Genomic DNA, 14034 nt, shown 5'->3' with positions numbered 1-14034 from the left:
TATCTGTGTTGGAACTGTGATGTGTTGCTGTTGACGTCTTGAGGGTATTGAACACGCTTGCATTTATGTGGGATGTTATGTTGCTTTTTATTGGCTACTTCCAGAAAAGAATTTGATCTGGCTGTATCTACTAGAATGTCTGCAAAGGAGAAAAACAACAAAATTTCCTTACAAGCCAGTTCTCTGCACTTTTTTTTTTTCTGGAGGTCAAAGCCAGAGCCTCACACAAGCAAGCACTTAACCACTGAGCAACAATCCCAGCCCCCAATCCAACTTTTGAATGAAGTTTATTCAACAGTTTCAGGGAAAAAAATTATATACCACTAGTGGGGCAATGGGGCATGTGATCGTTCAAATGGTTGGTGGTGCTGTACCCATCGCAGAGGCAGTGTTCCCATCTGGTTTGTGAGATGCACACCCGTCAGGTGGTGCTGTGTGCACTGCCCAGTTTAATCTGTTCTTTGAGCAGCAGTCTTTTTTTTTTTTTTTGGTACCAGGGATTGAACTTACGACCTTGCACTTGCCGGGCAAGCACTTGTGCCGCTGAGCTAAATCCCCAGGCCTGAGCAGCAGTCTTATGTAGACTTCAAGGCAAAACCAGAGACTGGCAGATCTCAGCAAAGGCTGAGAGGAAGCAGTTGGTGTGTCTGTCTGTGCAGGGAGAAGAGAGCATAGCCCGAGAGGTTAAAGTGACTTCCTTGTCCTCACTCAGGGTAAGAGGTAGAGACTTCAGACTCTGCCCTTGCTGGTAGTGAGCACTGACAGATGCCTGGGAATGAGGCAAGACAGAGGCCTTCTTATTTTGTCCTTTGCTCTGCCCCATGGGTAGCCCAGGATTCCTCCAAGTGTGGTCAGCACACAACACCACTGGTGGCATAAGAGGGGATTTAAAGTGATTCAGAGTTAAACATTATTTCATTTTTAGTAATTATATAATTACATATTGGCAAATGTGAAATTATATAATTAGCAAGTCAAATGATTTCTGCTGCTTAGGACACGGCATAGGAAAGAGTGTGTCCACTGGAAGAAAAACCCCAAGAGGATAGTGGTGTGACCACACAAAAAGGTTCTTCCCGTCAGCCCCAAGCTGCAGAGACTCCGTACCTTGCGGGGAAGGGGAAAACATGGTTAGGGCAACAACAGCGGAAACCCCCCTCGTCAGGGGCCCCCAGGTCAGCCTGAGCTGCACAGCTGGGCCCGGCTTCCTGGCTCCCCTCCCACCTCACCTGTCCTCTCCTGCACCCAGCCTGCACTGGGCATGGCCTGTCTCAGCCTCCTGTCACCTTGCACCTTACCAGGTATGTGGCATGGAGCAAGTCACCTGACCTGCAGCGTGGGAACGGTAGCTCTGCTTCCCACACAGGAGCTGGGTGTTCCTTGAAACCGACATGTGCGCTCTTGGGCCAGGGCCCAGCACACATTAACTCAGCTGTGTTGGCACTGGCAGTGACCGGACTGCCTGCTCTGCCCGTGTTCAGGAGGACATCTTTGGTTTGGCCTGACCGTGGCCTTCAGCTGATGTTATTTTATCTCATGGAGGCTGCTTGGGAGCGGGGTCCAGGCGGCAGCCTGGGTCTGTCCCTGTGGCTGACTTGGGGTGCCAGGTGCCAGGCGCTGCTGGTAACTCCCATGCTGCGTTTCCATGAAGTATGTGAGGAAGTGCAGCTTCTCAGGCTTCCTGGTGAGAGGGTTCTGGGCAGTGCCTCTGACCCAATCCCAGGCTTTCACAAGGCAGGGCCCCGTGCTAAGATTCCTGACTCTAAGGTTTGCCAGGCCTGTGAAAGGGCTGTAGAACTCCCGCGGTGCTGGAGTCAGCTGAGTGGTGGGTGCTTCTCCAGAAGCTGCCAGCCTGGTAAACCGTGCTCTGATTTCGTCTGTGGCACTTGGTAGTTCCTGAGGGCCCATGCTCAGCTTGGCCCAGAAGATGCCTCACTCGGGCTCCTTCTGAGAGGATGCAGTGCAGAGGGGCTGGGGCGCCTGTCTTTAGATTCCGTCACCCATGTGGTGGCCAGGTCAAATGAGTGTCCCAGAACGGTCTTCTCTCAGGGGTTGTGAGAGGATTGGGGACCACAGAGTTTAAATACATTGTCCCAAATGCCAGAGTCTCACACAGCCAAGCACTTTGCTTCCCTGCCATCTCCATTGAGTCAGGCATTTTAAGTGGTTTGACCTCTGCTTGCCCAAGTACAGCCCGGGCAGGGCTTCGAGTCTCCTGAGAGTCACAGCAGGCTGCTGGGTGGCGCCCCTGCCTGCATGAAGCCTCGTGTGGCACCGTTGCTAGAATCAGTGTGTGGCAGAAGTGGGCTCTCATACCTGGAGGGAAAGAGTGACTCGGAACACCCCCTGGGGACAGCGTGTACCCATGCCACAGAGTTCCCACCAGCCACCAGCGTGCTTGCCTCGTGTGAGCAGCTGCTCCGACAGAAAAGCTCTGGAGAAAATCTGCTCCCAGACTGTGTGGCATGCGAGGGCTCAGAGGCTGTCACAGTCCTGGTGCTGAGTCTCTCAGCATTATGCTGCCCCACGTGTGCGCTTCACGCCCCAGGGCTGCTGGTTGCTGGGGTGTCTGTGCTGAGGGCTGGTCTGTCAGACACTAATTTAGTTGTATTGGGAGCAGACTAGGGTGGAGAAGTGAGTGTGAGTGCTGGGAAGCCCGAGTCCCCCACTCCAAGAGACCTGTCCCAAGATATCTTGTCCCCAGGTTCGTGGGCTCACCCGTAGTGCCGGGCATTGTGGGCTGGGATGATAGGGCTTCGGGGCCATCGAGGTGCCTGAGGACCCTTTCCTGCCAGGTGCCTGGAGAAGTAGCCTTTGGGGACTGTGTTTAGTTTGTGTCCTCAGTAGGAGTGTGACCTGGTACTGGGGAGCTTAGGGGCTCTGATACTAGCCCTGCTGGCTGCCTGACCACCCAGCACTGGAGGCTGGACAGGCAGCTGTTCCTGACTGGGGAAGCGTGGGTCACGCAGATGGGACAGTGAGGGAGGGAGACTGGAGACTCACAGGGGCAGGGGTCAGTGAGCTGGGGTGAGGGATGCCTGAGGTGCAGACATGGCCAGGAGCTGGCCGGGTGTTCCACCAAGGAACTGGCCCGCAGGTGACTCCTCGAGGGGGACATAGCTCACCGTTGGCTGAGTACGATAGAGAGCAGAGGGAGAGCTGTTCATCTGTGTGTTGTTTGGTGGCCCTGTTAGTAAGGTAGAGCTGCAGGACAGGCTACTCCCAGACGGGTGCCACTCTCGGGGACCTGCTTTCTTCCCACCTGGGCCTCGGGCTGGTGGAGAGGTTGGCCCGTGTCCACACCAGACTGTGTGGGAAACCACTGGCCTTGAGGTAGATGTTTCCCAAGGTGTCAGAGGTCATTTTTTGTGAAGCCCTAAAGGCTCCTGGAAGACACAGCTTTCATGCCTGGCCAGCACCTAGGAAGGGCGCCCAGCCAGCTCATGGGGCAGTAGAGAGGCCAGCAGCTACCATAGGGTCTCTGAGAGGCTCCGAAGCCACCCTCCCTGGGCATAGGCACCATTCTGTCCCATCTGAGCCAGGTCACCTCATCATCCATGGATCCCTGTCCTCAGGTGTGTAATGAAGAAAATAATATTATGAGGATTCATGGACCTAGAAAAGTGTCAAGAATGTTTAGCACATAATAAGAAATGTAGACTTTGAAATGCTTGATGAACTTTCATCTGTAAAGCTGAGCAGGGCTTCACCGGGCTGTAGATTGAGTGCCAGGGAAGTGGAAGTGCCCCAGCCTCCAGCTGAGCCACCATAGGGAAGTGGAGCAAGAAGCCAGGGCCGGCAGCACCCAGGCAGGAGCAGGAACCCAGGCTGCCCGCTCCAGCCTGTCCAGTAGTGAGCACCTGTACGCAGCTGCAGATAGTTTCTGTGGTATACTCAGTCATTGTTAAAAATCGAGTTATTCTGCTATTTTAGAAATGTGTGTTTCATTCCAGGGACTCTGTAAATAATTCCTTTTTATTTTTTTGTCTTGGTTTTTGAGATAGGGTCTCACTATGTAGTTCATGCTGGTCCTGAACCAGGCTGAATGTAACCCAGGCTGGCCTTGAACTTGGCAGCAACTCCTCTGCCTCAGCCTTCCAAGTGCTGGAATTACAGGTGTGCTCTACCACACCTGGCCTCTGAAAATAGTTGTGCACAATGCTGTTTAGATTAAATGTCTTTAAATACAGCACTTTAAATGTCTTGGTGCTATGTGCATTTTTCTAGAATTACAGAACTTTAGGATTATTAGTGTAATTTTCTTTTTTTTTATTTTAAAGATAGTAAAATACCACAAAACAAGACAGAACAAAGCCAGTCAAGACAGTGCAGCACAATTAGAACAGAACTTCAGAGCAGGATACCGGGAAAACAGTGATAGCTGCCGTAGTATTTCTTCTTGTCTTCACAGTAGCTGTCCATTCCATCAGGCGTAGCAAAATCAAACCAAACAGCAAACACTATGAAACCAAGCGAAACAGAATAGTGAATAGAGCAGAACACTTAATTAGAACAAGGCAAAACAGAACAATATTGACCTTCAAAGACAAGATGGAAGGAAACCCCCATGTTTGCTGTATTGTATACTGCCATCCTCCCGAGAGACGCTGAGACCACTGGCTGAGGTCAGCATAGCCAACCCAACAATACACGCGGTCAGTCACTAGATGCACCTTAGTTACTATCAATCAGGGTGACCTGGGAACCATCCAGATGCCGGGGGAGAGGGGTTGATTCTCAGCCCACAGCCAGGAGGCTGACGGGAGGTGCTGGCTTTTCTCTCTGCTGGCTTTTCTCTCTCTGGCGCACGTGCGGCTTTTGCTGCTTACCAGGAAGGCTGGCTGGTTGACTTCTTGGTTGGTTCCCCAAGTCCCAGCATGGTGGATTTTTGGGAAATGCTAACTTTTCTCAATTAGGTGTAAATTTTAAAATTATTTTTACCTGCATATAGTTTATTTTGTAATAAACTAAATGTGGTTCTTTTAACTTTAGCTTTATATTCTGAAATGAAATACATAATATGAAAAGGTGGATTAATAAAAAACAGAGAGTATAGATAAGTCAGGCAGATACTCAAAAAAAAGCAGGGGTCATGGCCCAAAAGTTGGCCATGTTGATCTGAAAGCAAAGCAATCTCTGTGAGACGGGATTGCGCCAGCAGGCTGAAGTACCCCATCCATGGGCGACACCGACTGATCTGATCGTCCTCAGAACTGCAGCAGCGGCTTCAGCAGGAGGCCCAGTTGGTGCCACAGTGGAGGAGAAAGCAACGCCCGCCCCACCCTGCCGCACCCTGAAGATTATCTCTGTGAACGGTAGACTGACTTTCTGTCCTGTGGCTGGGAAGCATGTGCTCAGGGGTGCAACTTCTAAATTTTAATTTGTAATAATTTACAGAAAACTGTAATTCCTAAAAAGTTGAAATAGGCAAAGCTCTATTTTCTCACAGTAAGGCAGGAGAAATAGTATTAGAAGCCCAGGCAGTGGACGCCTGGCCCCTGCGGCAGGCCCCCAGGAGGGGCACTCGGAGCCCAGCAGCAGGTCCTCCTCTGCGCTCGCCTTCAGCCCCGACGTGGTCTCTGGGCCTCTGACATGGCCCGCCACACGTGTAGGCGCATGGCCTGGGTTCTCCTTTCCCTAAGTTACTCTGTTGATTTGTGTGTTTGTTTGCCTTTGTTTTTTGAGGCAGAATCTCTGCATAGTTTAGGCTGCTCTTAGGCTCACTGTATAGCTGAGGCTGGCCGACCGAGAGGCAGCTTTTTGTTAGGTACAGGCTCAGTTGCTGATCGTAGTGTGTTGGTGGCCTTCTTGGAAATACCTGGAGCAGATGAAATGTCGCCTCCCTACGTCTTTGAAGGGCTAGAGAAGCTAGTAAGTTATTGGTATATGAAATAACAGGAAATAAAAACAACCACTGTTTCCCTAAGGCACACTCTACGTCAGGGGCTGCTTTAAGCAGTTACATCTCAATTCATGACAACCAGCCGCCACGCACAAGTAGTCTCGTCTTCCAGTTGAGGAAACTGAGGCCAAAAGAGATGTTTTCTGTCCAAAGTCCATGACGTTCCTAAGAGCTGGAGCTGGGATTCCCGCCCAGGTACTCCGCCTTCCACACAAGTCCTGAGCACCGTGACGCAGCTGCCTCCTGTCTGAGGGGACCCAGGGTGGGAAGTGCAGGAGCGGCAGCCTGGTGGCCTCCGAGTGCTGTGAGCCATTTACTTGTACTGTGCCACCCGGACTGTGAGGGGAAGTGTTGGGAAGCACCGTGTGCAGAACAGGCACTGTGGAGGACCAGATGTAAGATTCCTGGGGCAGCACCTCCGCCAACCAGCTGCCCGTGGCCAGAAGGCTGAGGGCTCCAGCTCTGGACAAGCTCCAGTCTTCGTCTGCACTGGGCTTGGGAAGAGTCAGCCTGTGGCGAACGGTGTCGTTTGCAGCAAGACTGCCTGGTTCCTTGAGCAAAGGCCAACTGCCTGTGATCTGGGAGGCAGGAGGGAAGTGCCTGCCACAAGGCCCTGCAAGGTGCTGGCCCAAGCAGAAGGCCCCTAACCTGCTGCCCAGCCATCCAGGCCCACTGTCCTTGCTCAGTGATGCTGAAGCTACAGCTCCCCTGCCAGACATCTCTCCCTACTCCTGCTGGGACCACCCCCGCTGTTTTGCCTGCTGACCGGAGAGTGTACCCTAGGGAAGGGGCAGGGACAACTCATTACACGGCAGGCGTCTCGAGGCCCCAGCCTGCTGGGTTAAGGCAGTAGGAGTTACGCAGAAGCGCCTGGCCTGTGGTGCCAAACACACTCTCAGTTTCCACGTATAAGCGTGGACAGAGGCTCAGAGCTGAGTGTGGCCCCAGGTGCACAAGGCCAGGGTGGGAGGGGTCAGCTAAGTGTCTTTGAGCACACACCTAACCCTAACCCTTTTAATGACTAAAGAAACCCCCCTAGTCAGGTCTCGGACATAGTCTTCCCCATAGAAAAGTGAACCCTGCCCACCGTCGGGCCCTCTCCACCCAGCCTGGAGGTACCCTACGTGAGGACCGCCTATCCCCTGGAGAGGCCCAGCCACTCAGCGGAGGTAGGCCGTGGGTAGGTGGACCTGAGCACAAGTGGAGGAGCTGCCATTGTTAGGGTAGAGAACATGCCTGCCATACACAGTTCCTGCTATTTCTGGACCCTGAGCTAAGAGCTGGGGACCCCCAGAGGTCAGGGGGGTAGAGTGCAGGATGCACGGCCCCTCTTGTCCATGTCCCTCTCCAGACAGCCTAATCACACAAGGGCAGCTCTGCATGTCATGGACAAGACAGAAAGCCCTCAGGGACACTGTCCCACATCTCCCAGCAGACAGCGGATAAGGGCTACACTGCGCCATCACTGCCTCCAAGCACGTAGGGCTTGGGGTCATGCCAAGCCCAAAGGACAACAGTGTCAGTGACTCCTTGACGGCCAGTCAGGATAGAGCCTGGAACCGATGTGGGTTAATGGTGCCGCTTGTTCTTAGTGAGCTTCTTTACTGTAATACTGTAGTACTTGATGCTGAGGAACTTGTGATTTATTTCACTCCAGTTTTGGGGCTCCGGTGGTGGTCTTTTTGCTGCCACAGCCTTGCAGACCATCACACGGCAGGGACAGTGGTGTGCATGTCTGTGTCTCATCTCTCCTCAAGCTTGGGTTCCCATCCTGATGACAGTATCTTATCCTTCATACCTCCACAGGCTCCCAGTGTAAATACCACGTGGACGGACAGATTTCTCCACCATCTTATTCCTCACTCTGAGGACTCATCTGCAATGCACACAGCCCTCGGGACACCCTCAGGCCTTAGCCCAGCCATAGCAAGGGCTTATTTGTGTCCAGGGGTGGGGAGGGTGCTTGCAGGAGGGGCCAGAGCATTCTAGTGCCAGTTTCTCTGACTCAGGTCCCCCAGAGGGGGCACACCACATGCCCATCCCTGATTTCATGGTGCCAGTGTTGCTCGCTGATTCCCAGACCACCCTGCCAAGGCCGAGCTCTGGGTGGGAGCCTGAAGGAGGTTCTGCAGATCCCACACAGGCCCTGGAGGCCGACCTGGCAGGCCCTGCCTGCTCCCCTGGTCCAGCCTTCCTGTGTGCAGAAGGAGGCTAGGATTACAAGTTTGGGTGCAGAAGGAACCATGTATGCCTGGTCTGCAGTGAGGCACCGAGAAAGGAAGATTAGAACAGGCAACACAGAATAAAAAAATAGGAAAGATACACATCTGTTTTCAGAATATACTTTCAAGGTATACTCTTAACAACCTTACACAGTGTTACCTGCTGGTAAACATGTTGAAAGCTCTGCAGTCTTGCTTTGGCAGGCCTTCATTAGTCAAATGTAGTAAAAAGCTGTTACTTTGCTTGAGAAAGTGTCTGTCCTTGTTCTGTAAATAAATGAGCGCTCATCTTGCTGGAGCTGTGGCCACCAGGTGCAGCAATATTACTCAATATTTAATGAGTGGAAGATGCAGTGACACGGTGCCTCCACAGGTGTTGAGCATGTACTGATTAGCACTAATTATAGTGTCTAACTTGGTACTCTGCAGCACATGCTAAACTGGATTATGAAGGAGGTAGTATAGCATGGACAAATAATGCGGTATTAGATTTATGTCTTTGTTCATAGGAGTTTGACTTGTCCTAATCTTTTCCTGTTTTAAAAAAAGCCAGGTGGTATTAACTTAATTTGAAACCCTGTATAGCGCTCACCATCTTGTTTTGACTGATTTTCCTCTATTCTGCTTAGCTTGATAGTACCAAATTCGAAAGTATAGGCAAAACCGTGAAGACAATAAGATTCATTATGACGCCCATTCCGGTTGACTATTATCTTCTTTTAAAGTCCTGTAATGTCTCCAATGTTTTGGTTTTATTCTTTACTGTTTTGTTCAATTTTATTATAACTGATGATATAGACAATTCTTAAGATAGCAAGTGGCAGTATGGTAACCATTGTTGATCACCTTGTATTTTGTTTTTACATTATCTATTATGTCCATCCTTTTGATTTGACTGACTCTGTTCTGATATGTTGCATTTGGTTTTACTCTCTTAAAAAAAATAATAAGAACTGTGGGAGTAATAAAACCCAAAATGTGTAATTGTCATTGTACAAAAGAAAAGAAAGTGCTCTAAAGGTTATAACTGCATATATGTTTAAGTGTATAAGATACATAACCATATTACTGAGTTTTGTTGGATCATTGAGCAGAACTGTTTGCAGTGTCACTGTTTGAAAGTCCACTTTATATGCTTTAATTTTGTAACTTGAACAACTATTTCTAAAATGAGAATATGTAATCTATTAACTAGGGATTTCTTACTGTTTATTTTTTAAATTTTGTATTACTTGTGCCCTTTTTCTGTTTGTTTGTTTGTTTGTTTGTTTGTTTCTCCTTAAATAAAATGTAAAAAGAAAAAGCCAGGTGGGTCATGGCGGTACACCCCTATAGTCCCAGCACTCAGGAGGCTGAGGCAGAAGTATTACAGCAAGTGAACAAGGCTTTCAGTTCAAGTAGGTGTCTACTGAATCCCCCTCCTGTCGGCCTGTGCCAGGAAGTAGGGTCCTGTTCCTAAGTACACAGGAGGTTTTAGAGCCTCAGAAACCTGAGGCTTAGCGGCTGGGGATACAGCTCAGCAGCACCACACTAGCCTGACAAGCACAAGTCCTGAGTTCAATTCCGGGTACCAAAAAAAAGAAACAGAGACCCAAGGCTTAGAATAATTCTGTGACTCCCATGTTCATACTTAGTGGGAATCTGGTACTTATTTCATGTGACTTCAAGTCTTTTTCTGAAACATACGCTAAGGAAAGAGCTTTTCCCAGGAAACCAGTCTCTCCTGGCTCCGTTTATCTCCTCCGCCCTTGCTTCTTCACAGGCCACCTTGCCCTTCCCCACCCATTGCAGGCTCCTGGGGGAGCTGGCTGCAGCCCCTGCCCTTTTAAATGCAGTGACCTGCTTTGTTAGATTGCACTGCAGTGTCATGAGATGAGGATGCAGGCAGTAGTCTCCGAAAGCCAAGAGGGAGGCCCCGCAGACACTGGAGCAGGAACAGCTCCGCTTCATGGGGGAGCAGCGCAGGGGGTTTGCGCTGCCCTCCAGGTGGCCTCTGTCCACCATTTAAAGTAAGATCTCTGTCACCCTTTCAAGTAAGAGTGGCAGTGTAGTGAGACAGTCCTCTCTGCCAGGTGTGTACCCAAGTCGGCTCCGCGGGCACACTTTCATTTGCCTGAATCCCATCCACAAGGCCTGGAGAGACAGTTTCAGGGTCCGGTGACAGCAGAGATGCTCAAGGCCTTACCATTTCTCAGGGAACACCCCCTGCCACAGCTGCGGGTAGATGGACGTGGGGTGGCAGCAGCATTCTTGAGAGTTCTAGCTACTTCCTGTCCCTCGTGGTTACTTCAGCCCCCTGAGATCAGATAGTGCAGATGGCCTGCTAGGATCGAAGGCAGAGGCTCAGAAGCTGGGCAGAGGCACGGTGTGCAGCAGAAGGAAACTAGCTTGTCAGATCCACACCACGGCTAAGTGTAAGTCAAACCATGTTTTAAGGATTACCGAGAAGATAAAAGATGCAGCCTGATGGTAGGGGTATTTGTTTAGAAGATGTGTATATTATGTTAGAATGGATGAACGAGCGTACTTGTGCTTAAAATTAAGGAAGACTGACTGTGCCGGGCATGGTGGCACACCCCAGCGTCGGGGAGACTGAGATGGGATGATGGAGAGTTTGAGGCCAGCCTGGGGTACCTTGTGAGTTCAAGACCAACCCAGACTACGTATCAAGTCCCTATCTTTAAAAACCAAATAAGTAAATACATTTCCGGGTTCATCACGCTAAGAGTAATTTGAGATTAGCTCGGTGGTGAGACTGTATTTGTTAAGGGTCAAGGCACAGCGCAGTGAGTCAGTCACTTCATAAGCATCAGCTGTTTACTGTGCTCTTGCGTGCTGAAGCTTGGATTCACGGGCTCAGAGGTCCCTGCCACTGCAGACGGCAGCCTGCCAGGTGGGCCCCCACTAGGGAACAGGGCTTGGCCTGGTGACTGAGACCACGCCCTGACTTCCCAGGGGGGTCTCCCACCCCTTCTTCCCTGTCTCCTGAGGGCAGAGCTGACCACCTCCTCCCCACCCCGCCCTGTCCCTGTGGTGCCTTCCAGGCCTCTGCCCTGCAGCACTGCTCATGGCTCACATGTTATTAGTTGTTTTCTTTTAGATGAAGTATTTCGTTTTCATGTATCCCTATCATCAGCGCCAGCACAGTGCCTGGCATGTCTGCGTTGGGTCAGTTTCTCAATTGGCTCTGAAATGTAGGGGTTGCGTCCTCAAGGCCACGGCCTGCTCCCTGAGCCAGACTCTGCACTGTCCCTTCAGGCAATGCCTGAGGACTCACACCCACACACCAAGCCACAAGGCTTATTTTGTGTATGAGGTCATAATTGCAGATCTTTTCTTTAGGAGAGAAGATCTTTATATAAGTAGGAAAAAATAGAGATCGCTCAGATCCGCATCTGGGTTGGGAGAATTTTCCCGGCGCCGAGACTCCCCTGTAAGGCACTGTGCAGAGGGGCACCAGGGCGTGCATCATCATGCCATGTGCACATGGGATGCCGACCCGAGCAGATACAGGACAGTTCAGGACTTTCTGGCAGGTAGTCGTCTAAAGCGTGTTGAGCACGCTGACGCTGTTCGCCGGGAGCCCCGGCCTGCAGCACCTGGGCCCACCCCTCCCACCAGGCACCACAGACCCACAAGGCTGTGTGTCCTTCCATGTATGATTTAAGTTTTTTTGCCACATGCATTGATTCTCTAGACTTACTTATTTGAAGCACAGCTCACATCCAGAAGCATATAAAGTACATTGAATAATTATAAAGAAAATACTCTGAAGTGCAGCATTACCCAGGTTAGGCTCCCCGAACCCCTACATGTCCAGGACAGTCTTAGATACACGAAATAAAGTTAGACTGAATAACCCCTTTAGGTTACCTCCTCACACAACTGTTACTTTGTAAGATTTATACACATTGTATCTAGCTGTACTTCATTCACCCCTGTGGTTTTTGGAATACTAACTTGCCTCAGTGGATTTATCTGATCTAGTGCTACTGGACATTTGTGCTTTTACTGGTCAGGGCTGTTAGGACCGTGCTGCTGTGGACATGCTTCCACCTGTGCTGTGCCACACGAATGCATGGTGTCACGAGGTCCCGATGCAGGTCCGTCCCATGGGACATGTGCCTTCAGTGCCCTGAAGCCCTCTGGGCACTGTATATGAGCCATGGCTGCACCCTGGCTCCTTGCAGCACCGAATGTGTGCCAGTCTCATGGGTGTCCGGCGGGGTCTGTGGTTTTAATTTGCGTTTCTTTGGTTATTGATGACAGTGGCCATCCTGTCCTGTGTGATTAGCCAGGTGAGTGTACTACACGTGAAGAGCCTGGTTGAAACGTGTGCCTGCTCCCTGCTGGTCTCTGACATTCTCTGACTGATGCGTCAGAGTGTCAGGGTGCGTGCTCCCTTTCGCACTAAGGATACAGGTTACTGATGCATTAGAAATGCTTCTGTAGTCTGGATCAGTATTCAAGTAGCTTGTCCTGCTGCCTGCTTTCTGTTCTTGGTGGTATCTTGCTAAAGTATTTGGTGTTTGGTTTTAGTCCTGTTGGTCAGTCTTTTAAATGCCTCCTAAGCTTGTGTGTAAAGCAGTCCTCTGCTCTTTCTCTGCCAAAGGTGTTTTTGTTTTGTTTTTTTTAAGCATTAGAGTTATGCCTTTCAGATCTAAGCTTGTTTTCATGTATCATGTGATCCAGCTTCTTCTTTTCTTTTTCTGTTTCCTGGGCCCGGAATAACAGTTGTCCCAGGACCGTGTGTCAAAGGGCTGACATCTTAGCTCCATGGCCATAGAGCCCATGCAGCGTGAGCTCACCTGCCGCCCTGCCTCCTGGCCTCACAGAGGTCGGCCGTCATCATTAAGAGAGCTTCACAGGAAGCTGTGATTTAGAACAGCAGGTCCCCAGCATATCCCTGGGATGCCATGGTTGGTACTAACCTCTGCACTGCTGCACATCCTAGAGCCCACTTGCCCAGGCCCACGGAGGTGGCTACCAGGATGGCACAGAAGCCATGGCTTTGTTTCTGAATCATATAAGTGTTGTTATCCACAGCCTCTTAGGGCAAGTGTGGAGCCCCGTGAAGAGCTGGGCAGCTCCCTCCGAGGCGGGGAGACGAAAGGGCTTCCCTCCCTTCCTGTTGGCATTGCTGCTGAGGTCCAGCCAGCACAGACAGGCAAGAGAGAGCTACTTGGGACGTGCAGAGAAGTGAAACCAGCTGCCTTGCAGGTGCAGGAACAGAGTTTGTAAGAGTTAAGCAGGGCCACCAGTTATAAAATTAGCACCCAAAATATATATTTCTTCTTCTTGTATCACAACAATAGTTTGAAAGTTAAATCTTTTGGGAGATACCATTTACAGTAGAATCAAAACGTGGCAAATACTCCAAAACTTTTTTGTGTTTTAAAGAGAAAAATAAAATTTCGAAACACAATAACTAGGGGGTAACAACAGTATATTGTGTATTGTTATCTTTGGATCAGCTACTCAGTATGAGACAACTATATTTGTCTGAATAATACTAGCACAAACTTTTCAGTGAGCTCAGAGAAATCAGTAGGATAACTATCTTACCCAACTTATATATATATATAGAGAGAGAGAGATAGATAGATAGATAGTTTCTTTTTCTCACACTAATGAGACAATACAGTGTTGCATGCCTGGTCTTTTTTTTTTTTTTTTTTTTTTTGGTACCAGGTATTGAACTCACAACCTCATGTTTGCCAGCAGATGCTTATGACACTGAGCTAAATCCCCAGCATGTGTCTGATTTTTTATTTCACTTAATGAATATGGTCTCAAGTTGCATCCATTTACCTATAAAAGTCTCCAGTTTATCTTTCTTTATGGCTGAGTAGTACTTCATTGTATAAAAATACCGTATCTTGTTATCCATTCCTCAGTTGATGGGCGTTT

General features: G+C 49.9%; 1 protein-coding gene across 16 annotated transcripts in view; it reads left to right on the top strand.

Annotated features, from left to right (window-relative positions):
* Ppp2r5c (protein phosphatase 2 regulatory subunit B'gamma) overlaps window positions 1–14034 on the top strand; it is a 129547-nt gene that overhangs the window by 66138 nt on the left and 49375 nt on the right. The gene's annotated exons all lie outside the window — the stretch shown is intronic.

The sequence above is a fragment of the Cavia porcellus genome, unplaced genomic scaffold (assembly GCF_034190915.1).
Source record: "Cavia porcellus strain 051 isolate PalLab524CR breed Dunkin Hartley unplaced genomic scaffold, mCavPor4.1 scaffold_31, whole genome shotgun sequence".
Lineage (NCBI taxonomy): Eukaryota > Metazoa > Chordata > Mammalia > Rodentia > Caviidae > Cavia > Cavia porcellus.
Note: the sequence above shows the minus strand (reverse complement) of the source record. Positions and strands in the feature narration are given on the sequence as shown.